We start from the raw sequence: 15,503 nt of genomic DNA on the forward strand, positions 1-15,503 counted from the left end.
AATCGTGCAAGTTCACTAACTGGCTTATGCAAGCATTCACAAAATGCAGGGAACCCTAGGTCAGTTTGTTATGTTTATTATGTTTTTGTCATCTAGGTTGTAGGATGTACATTGTAATTGTTTGGACATGAATGCAAGTGGATAATATGGAATACACATTTATTCTATGTCATTTTTCTTTGCAACATGGTAGTCAGTATTTAGTCTGAGCTGACTGTTCTGTTCTAAATAATTGTTATTGAGTTGTGAACAAAGTTTAATGGAGAGTTGATAACTATGTTTCTTGTTAATGGATAAAAGAGGGAAGTCTTACAGAATGAAAATAAGTAAGTGCATCAGGTTGCTTTCTGCTCATTGTTTATTTTGAAAGATTCAACAACAACTAAATAAGGTTTAATAAGCTGAGCACAAGGTATGAAGAGCTAGAGAGGGAGTGCCTGGAGACCCACATGAGACAGGCCATGCAGAATCACATCGTCTACCTTTGCTGAAGGCTAACAGGAGGCATTTAGCCTTCAATTGTTTAGTTTATCAGCTAGGCTGCCAGCAGAGACAAGGATAGCAGAATTCTGCTATTTTATTGATTCTAAAACAATACTGTTCTAACAGGTATTCAGGTATGTACCTTCTAAAAATTCAAATTAGGCTTTCATTTTGGTGCTTAGATTAGTTTAGTAAATAGAAGAATAGTTGTGGGGTTACTACAAAGTTATTCTGCTAATATGATGGAGTATATTTTGTTGCTCGTGCTTTTGGTAAACGTTGCAACTACCATTCTGTTTACCTTTATTGTAGTTACAATTCAAATTGAGTGTACTAGGATATTATTTTGATTTTAAAAAACATCTTTAAAATATATCCATTGCTTCCTAGTGTTTATGAGTGTGCCTGTCCTAAATGAAAGAGGGTTTGGATTCCACTAACGTTCCCTGTGATGTCTCAAAGGATTGACCATTACCTAAAACACGCACTCAAATATTGCTCAGGTGGTTTAGTGGCGGTTGCAGTCCAGCTGGCTTTCTGTCTCGGGTTAGTACATTGACTAAGTCCTTTATGCCAGGGGGACTAGAAAGCCAAATTCTGGGCCGTGCTTTAAAAACATCTAGAAACCCTTCTAGTTCTGTTCATATATTGCAAACGTGTTTGCATTGTTACTCATTTCAATTTGCCGCTGTGTATCTTTAGCACATGAAACAGTTGCTTAGTCTTTCACGACAGACTTGTGTTTACTTCTGTGTGAGAACATGGCTTGACACTGAGATTGTTGTGGTGCCACCTTTATTTTGGTTTTCCGCTCCCTTTTCTCTGATCCACTAACATACAGTCACAATTCTAACCTGGTGTTGTTGTCACCCAAAGTCACTTCTACAGCTCCCTCATGTGGGGATTAGGCATAGGGCTGTTCCTGGAGCAAAGGTGGCATTTCCTTTCAAATTGTAAGCATTGGTCCAACAAAGGGATCATTTACTCTATCAATTATGCTTACTGATCAATATTTAAGTGTAAAGAAATTGGGTTGTTGCTTGTGTGGAATGTTAACCCTGCTCAAGCAACAGGACCACCAGGATGGCGCATCATCGCAGGCTGCACAACTGCTCAGCACTTAAGGTGCCCCTACCTCAGCGCACCAAAAGACAATGTCCCGTGGCAGTGTGCCTGTGCCTGCCGCAGTGTATTTATTTATTTATTTATTTATTTACTGGCATTTTTAAAGCGCAACCAAATACCCGTGGGTGTCTCGGCGCTAGACTGCAGTAATGTCTATCCTAAGAAGTAGGTACGGTGAACTGAGGATGTGAGTTACTGGTCAAATAACCAAGTTTTTAATTGTTTCCTAAACTGTAGGAGTGATGAGCTGGATTTGACGTAATGAGGTAGGGAATTCCAGATCTTAGAGGCTGCGGCCGGAAAACGACGGTCGCCCCAAGTAGCTGTTCTGCTGCGTGGAGTGATTAGTTGATTGAGTGTAGAGGAGCGGAGTGTTCTGACTGGATTGTAGAGTTTTAATTGATCTTTAAGGAAGCGAGGCCCCTGGTCCTGCATCACTTTGTACACTATACACATGGCTTTAAACTTTATCCTATTTTGGATGGACAGCCAGTGATAGGTTCTCAGGGTATCTGAGATGGGGGTGAATTTGGGTTTTTTGGATAACAGGCGAGCAGCCGCGTTTTGTACAGTCTGTAGTTTTTTAGTGACTCTTTTTTGTGCATTTAGAAGAAGGCCATTGCAATAATCAAGGGAGGTAAGAACCAGTGATGTGACCAGGGTCTTGGCGGCCGTGTCAGGTAGAAAAGGCAAGATTTTTCTAATCATCCTGAGTTTGTAATGGGCCGTGGAAGCTACCTTGTTAGCATGGGTCATAAAGTTGAGTTGGTCATCAAACATGACTCCCAGATTTCTGGCCTTAGAGGCGGGACAAGGTGGGGTGCCAAAAGTTGATGGCCACCAGGCTGTGGGCCAAGATGGTGAGAGCTTGCCAAAGATGACCACCTCCGTTTTATCGGAGTTTAGCTTTAGGCAGTTACCTGCCATCCATTCTCCGATTGCCATCATACCAGCTTGGAACCGTTCGGCCACCTCCTGACCATTATCCTTAATGGCCAGAACGAGCTGCGTGTCGTCGGCGTATGAGGTTAGGCTCATCCCATGTGCTTTGATGACACTAGCAAGGTCCGACACGTAGATGTTGAAAAGTGTCGGACTGAGGGATGAGCCTTGAGGAACCCCACACGGTAGCGACCGACTGGCAGATTGGAATGGGCCGAGAGTGACCGCCTGCGTTCTGTTAGCCAGGAAGGAGGTCAGTAGATCTTTTGCCGTGGACTGGATGCCCATTTTTTCGACACGGTTGACCAAGATCTTGTGGTCAACCATGTCGAAAGCTGCAGAAAGATCTAAGAGCACCAGCAGGGCTGTTCCTCCCTGGTCCCGGATGGTTCTAATATCATCTGCTGCCTTAATGAGAGCAGTTTCCGTCCCATGGTATTTGCGGAACCCAAACTGGGTGTCATCAAGCAGGTTATTTCTCTCTATGTGGTCCGATAGCTGTTGGTTCATAGCTTTCTCCGTGATTTTGGCTAAGAAAGGGAGACTCGCTATAGGCCGATAGTTTTTCAGCTCTTGTCTGTCCAGATTGACCTTTTTTAGTAAGGGCTTAATCAGTGTGTTTTTCAGGGCATCCGGGTAAAACCCGGAGCTCGGTATTGAGTTGCAGACATGGGTGATGACAGGGATAATGGTGTCTGCAACCGAAGTTAACACAGAAGTGGGGCAAGGGTCCAAGGCTGATCCTGATTTAACTGAGTTCAGTATGGTCCTAGTTTGATCAGTAGTTAGAGGAGTAAAGCTCGTCAGAGGATTGCTCAAAGTGATCAGAGGAGGGGGGGTACTGGTGGTGCTTGATTCTGAAGTGAAAGTTTGGTAGATGTTATTTACCTTCTCAAAGAAAAACTCAGATAGAGCGTCGCATAGTGATTGCGAGGGTGGAGGTGTTAAGTCTGGTGTGTTACCTGATAATGTTTTAGCTATATTGTATAGCTGTTTACTGGAGTTTTTGGCTAATTCTATATGTTTAGAGAAGAAGAGTTTTTTTGCTTCTGTTATCATGGACTTATAGGTGGCTAGGGCCTTTTTGTATACATCCTTACTTTCGCCATCATAATCTCGTCGCCAGTGTCTCTCCTTGTTCCTTGTTAGTTGTTTTTGTGTTTTTAATTCTTTAGTGTACCATTGGGCAGTTGGAGTGTTCCTATTTCTAGAATGGGATTTGGTTGGTACTAATTCCGAAGTGGCGACCCTCAGCCATTCATGGAATTGATGTGTGGCAACACTGGGATTGTTGGATAGGTCTGGTTTGAGTTTAGTTAATAGTATGTTTAAATTATTGTAATTTAAATCTTTCCAAGCTTTGAAAGGACCAGGCTTGAGGTGGGGGGTCTTTTTACTCAGCGAGTCTTTGATGGTCATACTAAAGAATATGGCCGAGTGGTCTGTCCAGGTCATCGGGAGAATGTCGGTCACATGTAGATTTTCGATGTTAGTGAAGATGCCATCTAACGTGTGTCCTGCTTGATGGGTCGGGGCGTCAACCAATTGCCTAAGACCTATTAATTCTAGGTCTGACGTGAGGGAGATAGTATCATTGTCAAAGTGTTGCTCAAGATAGAAATTAAAATCGCCCATAACCGTGGTGGACTCATCTGTGGCTATAGATTCAGTTATCGTCTCCAGGTTGGTCAGGAACGCTGCTCTGGACCCCGGAGGACGGTATAGAAGCACTCCGGTGCCATCAAGTCTGTGCATCGCAAGTCATGGACCCTGTATGATTGGGTCTCGTGGTATGGACGCCATCATGTCACCCCCGGCACTGTGCTGTGGCAGGGCCCAAGGACCTCAGGCATAAATGATAACCACACGGTGACCCCAGTTACAGAGTGGAAATGGCGTCCAGCACGTGCACCTGGCCCTTTTTATTGGCAGGGTCACATGTCCTTTGACGGCTGTGCTGGATGAGTGTGGTGTGGGTATAAACCAGACGTAAGGGAGTGGGTGTGACATGCTGACAACTAGACCTGTGAGCAGCAGATCCCTACAGGGAAGACCTGGGACATGTAGCGTTGTCCCCCCCCCCTGTGAACGTAAGCAGAGTGGACTGGCCTGGCGTGTGCTAGTCCAGCGTAAGGGTGTGAATAATGACCCCCGGGCTCTGGGCGTGGTTTCATCCTGGGCTGGACAACGAAGTAAATAATGCATGTGTCTTCGTTGTAGTGTCGGCGCCACCCGGACCCCAATTGGCAATGTGTCACCCTGTGACCCAAGTCCCACAACATTAGCAACGTGGACGTAAGGGGGAATCTTTGACCCTACATTCATTCATACCTCCACACTTGCAAGATCATAGACATGACACATCGGTGTGAAAATTAATGTCTAATGCACATTCAGTGGAGTGTTGTAGCTAGAGCATATAAAACTGAAAAGTACATGTCCAACTTTTTAATTACAGTGCACTCTGCTCTATGGGATGTTTAGGGCCTTCCTTTGGGATGAATTTTACGTAATAAAATGATAGCCAACTCAAATTGGAAGTTTAAACTTGCATACAGGCTGCAGTGGCAGGCGTGGGACTATTTTTAAGGAGCTACATAAGTGGGTGGTACAATAAGTGCTGCAAGCCCACTAGTAGTATTTAATTTACAGGCCCTGGGTATATGGTCTACCACTTTAATAGGGACTTACAAGAAAATTAAATGTGTTAATCAGGTGTAAGCAAAGTTTACCATGCTTTAGGGAGTGTCCACAAGCATGTTAGCACTGGTTACCAGTAGTAAAGTGCACAGAGTCCTAAAGCCAGCAAAGGATTTCAGAAAATCAGGAGAGTGAAGGCGAAATGGTAGGGGGAAGACCACCGTAAGACTGATAGCTCTAACATTAAGCATCTAGAAATGTGATGCATCGAACCAAAGAATGTGAATCAAACAACAATATTTTTTATTTTTTTTTATTTTTTTTGGTGTAAGACATTTATTGTGAACAAATGAGATAGAAGATTCACACTGCGTCACGCCAACAACCCGGAGGCAGGCCGCTATCAGGTATGGAATGCACAAAGATCAGGAAAACAGAATAGGGGCCGTCATCCGGCCGGTACAAACATTCCTAGGCAGACAGTTAACACAATAACATCTTAAACGTACGCAGTGCAGCTTCAGCAAGTAAACGGTCTTACTTTTCTCTCAGTGCTTTTGACATTTAAAGGCATCAGGAATCAATTAAGCCGCCCCCGGGCAAACAGCGGTCAACAACCAGCTGCAGCGACATGTGGAAAGGATGCGTCTAACAGCACCGATTTTCTCCCAACATGTCCCACCAACAAACAAAAACCAAAAACATCAATCATAGGTGCAAGTACGTAGAAAAAACAGCCATATAACACCTCAGCCATCAATAAGGTCTCATGGACCCGCGCCGGATCGTCCCGAAGGAGGGCGAGCCACAGTTAGGGCGGGTGTGTGGCGACATCTATGCTGTGCACGTATAGGCTAGGGGGCGGGGGAGGGGCAGGAATGAGGCCGCGAGAGGGCCAGTGGGAGAGGGGGGCCAGTGTCATACCCGGGGGCAGTGGGGGCCGCAAGCGCAGAGCGTGTGTCAGTGCAGGGCCGGTCCGCGCCAGCGCAGGTCCATGGGACGACAATCACTCAGCCACGCAGTGTACACATTCAGCCCATATCATCTGAAACACTCGTATCAGGTGAAGTACCCGGGGTGTCCGAGCTTGCGCGTTCTCTAGTCCACTGTATAAATGGGTCCCATATATCAGTAGGTCTGGAAGCGGTGGGCATAGTCTCCCAGTAGTGCGTCAGTTGAGTATGGCCGTATGTCACATCCCTAATCCAGCCCTTGAAAGAGGGGAGAGCCGACCTGCCCCAATGCAGTGCGATCTGTCGTTTGGCGTATAAAAGGAGTAATGCATGCAGTTTCCTGTCGCAGGGCTCAGTGTCTTTTACGTATCCTAGCAGACCTAGTAGTGGGGTCGGCGTGTCATTCCTATGTGTGATTTGATTGATGGCCGTGAAGACCTCCGACCAGTATGTCCCCAGCCTGGGGCAACTCCAAGCCACATGGATAAAGGACGCACCCTCCCCTCCACATTTCCAGCAAGAGGCGTCTGCCCGGACGCCCATACGGTGTAATAGTGTCGGCGTGCGATAATACCGGTGCAGGAATTTGAAGTGGATGAGCCGCAGCCGATAGTTCGGAGATAGGGCCGTGAGTTGCTTACAGCAGTACTCCCATGTTTCGTCCGACAACTGGTCTCCCAGGTCCGCAGCCCAAGCCTGCTTGGCTGTGGCCACCGTCAGTGGGGCCTGTTCCTGTATGCAGTTATACAGTCTAGATACCAGCTTTTTGCGGGAAGGTCGTGAAAGCAAGTTTTGGAGGGCGGACAGTATGCACGGCTCCTCTGGGAATCGTGGACCTTACTTCTTGCAGGACTCCCTAAGGGAATGATACAGGAACATGTCTGCAAAAGAGTCGGGCTGGTCGTCCCCGCTTGCGGCCATCTCGAAAAAAGTGCAGTCAGGATATAGGTCAGCAAAGGTGAGAAGTCGGTTTCCACGGATCGTGAGTACGTCGCCTCTGGCTGTCAAACAAGGTAGCATCGGGTTACCCCTCAGGGGGATAGCCGGCGCGTAAAGTAAGGAGAGCCCGGCCCTTTTCTGAAGCTCGCGCCAGGCCCAGCGGACCATTTCCACTGTGTCCACCTCACGCGACGGGCATGTAACTTTCCCGTACAGTGCCACTCGTAGTGGCAAGGGGGCGACCACCGCTAGTTCCACCGCCGCATGCGGCTGGTAGAGAGTGGGGTAGGCCCAGAAATGTAGGAACTGAGCTTGCGCACAGAGGGAGTAGAGCTTCAAGTCAGGGGCACCCAGGCCCCCCTGTCGGAGCGGAAGTGTGAGTAGGTCCCAGGAGACTCTGGCTTGCCCACCGGCCCACACCAACTTCAGCAGCAGCGAGCGGACGCGAGCGTGGAAGTGTGTTGTCATTGGCAGTGGTATGTTTACGAACAAATACAAGAATTTGGGGAGAACCACCATTTTCGCCAGTGCAATCCTTGCAACCAGGGATAGAGGTAATTTGTTCCAGACCTCGATCTTCCCTTCCAGCCAGTCCACCGCCCTCCCGAAATTCAGCGACCACAACTCCTGCACATCCCGGCTGATCCAGACACCCAAATACTTGACCGCATCCGTCTCCCACCTAAGGGGGTAGTCCGGAGCAGGGCGAACAGTGCTCTCCGTCAGGGGGAAGGCTACCGACTTTGACCAGTTGATGGATACCCCCGCCAGGCCCTCAAATCTCACAAATTCTCGGAGTAGCGGACTCATGTTGTCTTTGGGATTTATGACGTATAAGGTGACATCATCCGCGTATAGCGAAATTAGCAAGCTCCTAGCGCTGAATCCAATGCCCCTGGCAGTATGGTGTTGCCTTATTCGAGCCGCAAGCGGCTCCATCGCAATTGCAAAAAGGAGCGGGGACAGAGGACATCCCTGTCTGGTACCCCTTGAGACACTAAATGGCTTGGAAACGAGCCCGTTGACACTCACCCTGGCTCTAGGTTCCGTGTATAGGAGCTTGATCAGGGTCATGAAGTTTTGACTGAAGCCCATCCGCCCCAGAACACTAAAAAGGTAAGGCCACTCTAAGGAGTCGAAGGCTTTGGTTGCGTCAAGAAACACCACCGCCGCCTGTACTGATGGGTGCAAGTAGTGAAGGACAGAAAAAATAGTTCTGAGATTATGTGATGTCGCGCGGCCAGGGATGAATCCCGATTGATCTGGGAGCGCAATCATAGGCAACATCGGTTGTAATCTATCTGCAATTACCTTCGCGTACATTTTTGCATCCACGTTTATAAGTGAAAAGGGCCTGTAGGAGTCCAGTTGTTGTTCATCCTTATCCGGCTTGAGTAGTGTGATAATTAGGGCCTCACGCATGGAGTCCGGAAGGGAATTTAATTCAAGAGCCTCGACAAATACGGAGTGTAGTCTCGGCGCCAGTTCATCGACATAAGTTTTATAGAAGGATGTAGTTAGGCCATCAGGGCCAGGGGCTTTGTTGGCCGGCATGCTTTTAATCACCTGAGCGATATCTTGTATTGTGACAGTGAGGTCCATGTATTGTCTGTGGTTGTTGTTAAACCATATGAGGGCGATTGAGTCAAGAAAGTCCCGCAGTGATGCCGGTGTCGTGGGTTGTTTTGAGGTGTAAAGGGTGGCATAAAAATCCGCGAACGCACCTAACACAGCCTCTTGGCCCATCACTAGGTTTCCGGATCTATCATAAATGGTGTGGATATAGTTGGATTGTGTGCGAGGAGCTATCAGCCTAGCAAGGGTTCTGCTCGGCCTGTCCCCCTCCCCGTATCTGCGCGCCTCAGCCTGTTTCCCCAGGAATCGCACCTCCCGCTCCGCTTCCTCATTAAAGGCCAGCAGCTTGGTTTTCAGATCGCCAGCAATTTCCAACGACGGGTCAGAGCTAAAAGCGATATCAAGGTCTCTGTTCCCCCTCCAGTTTAGCTAACGTGTCCCTGATGGTGCGTAGGACCCCTGCTTTCCGTGCTACACATTGGCCTCTGATCACAGCTTTAAAGGCATCCCATACAATGGCCTCAGAGGAGACAGACCCAGCATTTTCAGTGAAGTATTTAATGATGTCTTCCCTAATCCCCTCTACAAACACCGGGTCTGTGAGCGCGTGTGGGGGAAGGCGCCACTGAAACGCCCTGTTTATAGTGTCGGGGGGGTGCAGCTCCAACATACACGGAGCATGGTCCGACAGTGATCTAGCCATGATATCAACATTCGACACCCATGTCGCCACTTCAGGAGACACCAGCCAGAAGTCTAATCTGGACCAGGCGGCTTTATGACAAGTGTAGCAGGTTCCCACTTTGACCCCTGGATTCCTGGCTCTCCACACATCAGAAAGCATACCCTCACTCATGACATCCAAGATCGCCTGGCGCGCTTTAGCATGCTGTGGTCTGCTCACACCTCTACGATCCATATCATCATTCAGTACAATGTTGAAATCACCCCCCATTACAACCGTCTGGCAGTCCAGCAGCGCAATCTCCGCCCAAACACTTCTGAAAAAGTCAGGATCGTCTACATTGGGACCATAGGTTGCAGCCAGCACAATGGGTCGCCCTTGCAAAGAACCATGCAGCAAGACATACCTCCCTTCTGCATCACGCACTTGAGAGTGCTCTCGCCAATCCAACCCTCTGCAAATGAGTATGGCTACGCCTCTCGCATAGTTGGAGTAAATGGAAGAGTAAACGTGAGCCCATCGGGAATTCTTCAAACGGGGTGAGGGGGTCGCGTGGAGATGTGTTTCTTGTAAGAAGCAAATGTCTACACTGTGTCTAGATAATATACCATGCATCAAACGGGCTTTCTTGAAGTCCCCAAGGCCTCTAATGTTCCAAGTCCAGAGCTTAATACCCCCATCTAGAGTGTTTGATAGTGTCGAAACCCTCCCCCGTACCCCCATCCCCAAAAGCCAGAAGGCCGCCCAGACGCCATGGCTACAAGCACAGTGCGTAAACAAATAGGCATGTGTAGCAGTACATTGCACCAGTTCAAAACTAAAACTCGCAACTTGTGAAACCCCCCCCACCACCCACCACCCCCCTCCTCAGCAACCCCCCAATCAGGTCGTGACATATCCCAGAAGCAGGCACGCATAGCGTGGAAAAACCCCAACATCAATAACAAAGGGAGGCACCCCATGAGGCGTGGTGTGCCCAGCAAACACCCCCGCATGCACGGGGTGGTTACAGTCAAACTTTAAAGTTCCTGGGCTCTAACAGTGCCCCCATCCCGAGGTCCACAAAGTCCGTAAGTAACCAAAGTCTCATATAAAGCGCGGAGGCAGCAGCTACAGTTTGTCGCGCAAGATCGCCTTAGCGACTTACCCTCAGTGAGTCAGTTCGGAAGTAACAGACCTGTGTCCAAGGCTGACTCGGGTTCCCAACTGTGAGTCAAAGAGGCAAATTTGCAGCCGTACAGGGTGAAAGCCGTAGTCTCCTCAGTCATTGTCGCTGAGGTTGTCTGAAGCTTCCTCGAGTCGTGGCGATTTCCTTCTGGCACCAGCACAGATGTGTTTAGCGAATTTGAGTGCAGACTTGGCGTCAGTGAAGAAATGTGAGGTGTTTTCGTGTTGAATCTTCAATTTCGCCGGGTAAAGGAGAGAATAGGGCAGCCCAGCCTGCAGCAAAATTCTCTTCACCGGCAGGAATTCCTTACGGGCTGCTTGCACTAGTGGGGTGAAGTCCGGGTAAAAGGAGATGTGGTTTCCTTGGTGTGTGATCTTACCCTTCTCTCTCGCCAAACGCAGGATGATGTCTCTATCTTGGTAGTTGAGCAATTTAGCCAGGATGGGACGCGGAGGGGCGCCTGGCGGAGGTTTCTTCCCAAGGGACCTGTGCGCTCCTTCCACCGTGAAAACCGGAGACAGATCTGGGTCGAACAGTTCATGTAGGAGGTCCGATACAAACGATTCCATCTTGCCTATATTTGTAGTCTCCGGAATGCCTGTGATGCGGATGTTGGATCTTCTGGAACGTGCTTCCAAATCGTCCGATTTGGCGCGCAGATTGTCGATTTCCCGCTCCAGCGACGTGATATGTTGCTTGGCCTGCTGCTGGAACTCGCAACATTCAGTTTGCCTATTTTCAAGGCAATCCAGTCTCGTCTCGTGGGCGTCCACCTTAGTTTTCACGGATTCGAGTTGTGTGGCCATGTTATCAAGCTTAGCGTCAATGCTCTTTAAGCTGGTCCTCACCTCCATAATGAGGGCCCCAAAGTCAATGTCCGGAGTTGTACCTTGCGACAACGATGCGCCACTATCCGACTCCGTCGCCGGGTTTTTCGGGGGTCTTTTGTTGTCAAAGCTTATCTTCGACTGCTTGGCTTCGTTCTTCCCCATCACTGCAGTCGGATGAATTCCGCGGATTGCGTAAAGGGGCAGCGCCTATTTAGCGCCTTGTTCAGCAAGTGCGCAGCCCACGTGTAACTGTCAAGTGGCGCCAGGGCGCGCAAGGCGTAGCTATGAAACTTCGGTGCCCAGTCCAGCCGTGTGTAAGATAGGCGCAGGTGCCCAGTGGCTCCCCTGAGCTGCAGCGCACAGAGCGAGTCTCGACAGGGTTCAAGATGGCGGGCGCCCGTATTTCAATGGCAAGCCCGCTCTACAGGCGGGAAATCCGCAGCACCGGAGATCCCGGGGACCGGAGCCGCAAGGCGCGCAGTTATATGAGCGGAGGTCCGCTCCGCACAGTGAGTGGCAGACGGTAGGTCCAGGCGTGGTGGCGAAGCGGGTGGAACTCCAATCTGCCCCCGCCTCGCCGCAGCTTCACTGCACACCCTCTCCGGCCCCCGCAGCAATGCAGGCAGTGTTGGCGCGACCCCCCTGTCCGCCACCGGGGCTCCCCACAGTCCAGCGCTACCTCGGGGGGACGTCGGATCTCCTCGTGGCGTCCCAGTCGGCGCCGCTAGGCTGCGCCGGCCTCCGCAAATGTCACACAGCTTCTCACCCGCTCAATCCCTCTTCGGCTGCCACCGGGACTCACCGGTATGACATATGCGGCAGCTCTCCGGCAGGCGATGTTCCTCCGCGAAGTCCGCCAGGTCAGCAGAGGCCTCCACAGCCGCGGCCCACAGTGCCTCGCGACGCCCAGTGAGAGGCACTTCCGGCGAGGGGCAGGGCGGGCGCGCAGGTCGGTGAATGTTCAGGCCGTCGCCGCTTCTAAGGGGTGTCGCCTCCGCGCCCCAAACTCAGGTTGGAGGATCACCTGGATGGTCTGAGCCGAACTCGGGAAGAACAGGGGTCTGCAGGCACCAGGAGCAGGATAAGTGGAGGATTAATTAGTGTAGCCGGCGGAGCTCACTCAGAGAGCGGCCATCTCGCTGCTCGGCTAGCCACGCCCCCCCATCAATCAACAATAATTAACAATGGAAGAAAACCAAAATAAATAAAAACAGACATAGAAAAGTACTGCTGTTACATCCACCTTTTTATGTTTAATTCCAGACAAAGTTACTAGAATTAAGTATAAAGGGGCATAAGGAGAGCAATATATGCACATCTATCCCCCTTTCCTCCTCTCTTACTTCTTCCTAAAGATGTAAGAAGAGATGTTTTAGACAGTGGCGTAACGAAAAATGATGAGATCTTGTAATGTAGGCTGGGGGAAATGGGGGTCAGGGGGCAGGCCCTGGCCTGGTTCTACTCCTTTTTGGAAGGCAGAACCTTTCAGGTTGCTGTACCACCGCACCACTCGCAGGTGTATGCCATTAAGCATGGGGTTCCACAGGGCTTACTATTGAGCCCTGCGTTGTTTAACATATATGTTCAACTCGTAGCTTTGGTAGCAAGAAGTAGAGGGATGTCATTGGTTTCATATGCCGATGACACCCAGCTAGTTATTGCCTTTTCTAATAAGAGCAAAAATAATCTCCTTAAATTTAAGGAGCACCTGTCTGCAATTGCAGACTGGATGTCAGCCAACTGTTTGCAGCTTAATGCTGCCAAATCTGAAATTCTTGTGTTAGGGAGAGACAGTGCTCTGTGGTCGGAACAGTGGTGGCCAGACAAACTCAAACCAGCGCCACTGCCCAAAGAGGCAGTTAAGAATCTTAGCTTTTGGATTGATAGGGATCTTTCCTTCGATACCCAATCTAAAGTTCTTGCTGGGATTTGCTTTGGTCTTCTGAGGGGGTTAAAACGCCTACTCGGATATTTTGAACCAAAAATCTGCCAAACTATCCTACAGGCTACAAGTTTAGCCAGGTTGGACTACGGCAACTCCCTTCATTTAGGAGCTAATAAATCCTGTATCTTACGCCTTCAAAGAATCCAGAATGTCGCGGCCCATGCTTTGTTAGCACTGCCCAAGTTTTGATCGGTATCTAATTCTTTATCTGAACTTCATTGGTTACCAATAGCCAAAAGAATTCAGTTCAAGTCCTTGTGCGTAGTGCATAAAATTCTGTCACAACAAGGCCCTCCAATCTTAGCGGATCTGTTGGTTCAGTACATCCCAAACCGTTCCCTTTGTTCTGCCAATTTGGGTTTGGCGTGCACCCCTCGTTTTCAAAGAGCCAGGGCTGGCGGTCGATCTTTTAAGGTTCAGGCGGCTCATCTTTGGAACTCTCTCCCGCTGTCTATTAGAGGACTTCGGAATCACGTGACCTTTCGTAAAGATTTGAAGACCTGGCTCTTCCCGGTTTAATCTGCTGGGGTGTGCTGGAGTGGTACTTGGCATTTGTCTCTTGAGTAGCGCTGGGACGCCGAGTTGCTGGGGCAGCTATGCGCTGTATAAATTTATAAATAAATAAATTTGGCTTCCTGCAGAATATGAATAGGAGCTCTGCCCGGAGTCAAGCATACCTCATAGATATTCACTGGGCTTGGGGTGAATAGGGACCCTCTGACAAGTCGGAGGCCCTTTCAAAGGTTGGAGCCCCCCTGAACCTCTGGGGCTGCAGGCCCTCACTACAGCATGTGTTTTAAAAATAAATAGTAATTTTAAGTACCACTAATGTATTAGGAACTGTAGAATTGTTTTACTGTTGTTCCCTGTCGACCAGGTTTCATACCATGCTTCTCAGAATATATTCGCACAGGTGCCTGAAATATATTCACCAACATCCAGTTAATGTTGATTAATTTGTCTAAACGTCGACTTGGCATTATGATCAAGTTGACAAACGTATAGTAGGATAACATAGGCCCATTAAATAGGCAGATGCTGCCTACAAAAGAGATCATGTGATTAATATTCAGAATTTATAATTATATGTACTGTCTCTGTCCTTCTGCTCTCAGCCCTCCTAGGAAATGGACCAGCCTTGCTGCAGTCCTGCCAGTAACTGATTTTGAGTTGTTCCCCGCAAGAAGGCAAGGCAAAATGAGTTTGTGCTCAATGCATGGATTCTGAAACTTGAGGAACTAGACGTTTTTCAAAATGTCTTACACTTCATTAATTTAAAGAAACTATATTTGTATTCATGTTCACACAATGATCACAAAATGCTACATATTGCTATAAAACTTGGAGCCTCATTTACAAGCCCATTGCGCCACCGGTGCGTGACTTTTTTTAACGCACCTGTGGCGCAATGGGCTTGCCCATATTTACAAGCCCACGTACACCCTGGGTGACTTTTCATGGCCTTCTAAATATGGGCCCCTTTCAGGCATTACTCTACGTGAAAGGGGTGTCCATGGGTGTTGGTGTGGGTGTCCACGCAACATCCATGGAACCTCACACATTCCCAGATTTACAACATTTTTTAAAATGTTGGGAATGCATCAGAATCCGTCGCCACCCCAGGAGAGGTGTAGGAGTGGCACAATGAGGAGAAATACTTCAATTTCTCCTTGTTTTATCCTCTTTCCATGTGTGTGGTATTCTGCAGCATGCATAGAGAGGAAAATACCATCCATGCAGTGCAGACCCCCTTGGAACATGGTGCAGAGGTTCCTGCGCTGGCCCATGGCAGCCAATTGTGCACAAGTGCAGGGGAAAGCATGCGGATGTGTCGTATTGTTGTTAAGTGCATCCCTGTGCTTTTAAAATAATGCAGCTCGGTGCTGCAAAATGGCTTGCCGCTCTGCGCCATTTTGTAGTAATGAGGCCCTCGTTGTTCTTCCTCCTTGATGTCGCAGGTTTTTCAGCATTCATCACATTTCAGTGCCTTATCATTAAATTATAGTTCAGCATCAATTTCATAGTTTGAACACAAAATTATCGTTTACAATTCCAAGTTCTGGTACAAAATGTATTGCACATTGGATGTGTTATACTGTGGGAGAAGTGACACAAACAGGGGCTTCTTAACAAATTACAGGCCTTGCAAAACGCAGCAGCTCGTCTCATTACAAGCTTACCAAAGTTTGCATCCGTGTCCCAGGAATTGGTGAAGCTG

At 48.7% G+C, this 15,503-nt stretch overlaps 1 protein-coding gene across 1 annotated transcript in view; it reads left to right on the forward strand.

Moving 5' to 3' along the window:
• Positions 1 to 15,503, forward strand: part of MYO3B (myosin IIIB) — a 1,488,954-nt gene that overhangs the window by 195,501 nt on the left and 1,277,950 nt on the right. The window lies entirely within an intron of this gene.

This window comes from Lissotriton vulgaris, chromosome 2_1, assembly GCF_964263255.1.
Source record: "Lissotriton vulgaris chromosome 2_1, aLisVul1.2, whole genome shotgun sequence".
NCBI classification, from domain to species: domain Eukaryota; kingdom Metazoa; phylum Chordata; class Amphibia; order Caudata; family Salamandridae; genus Lissotriton; species Lissotriton vulgaris.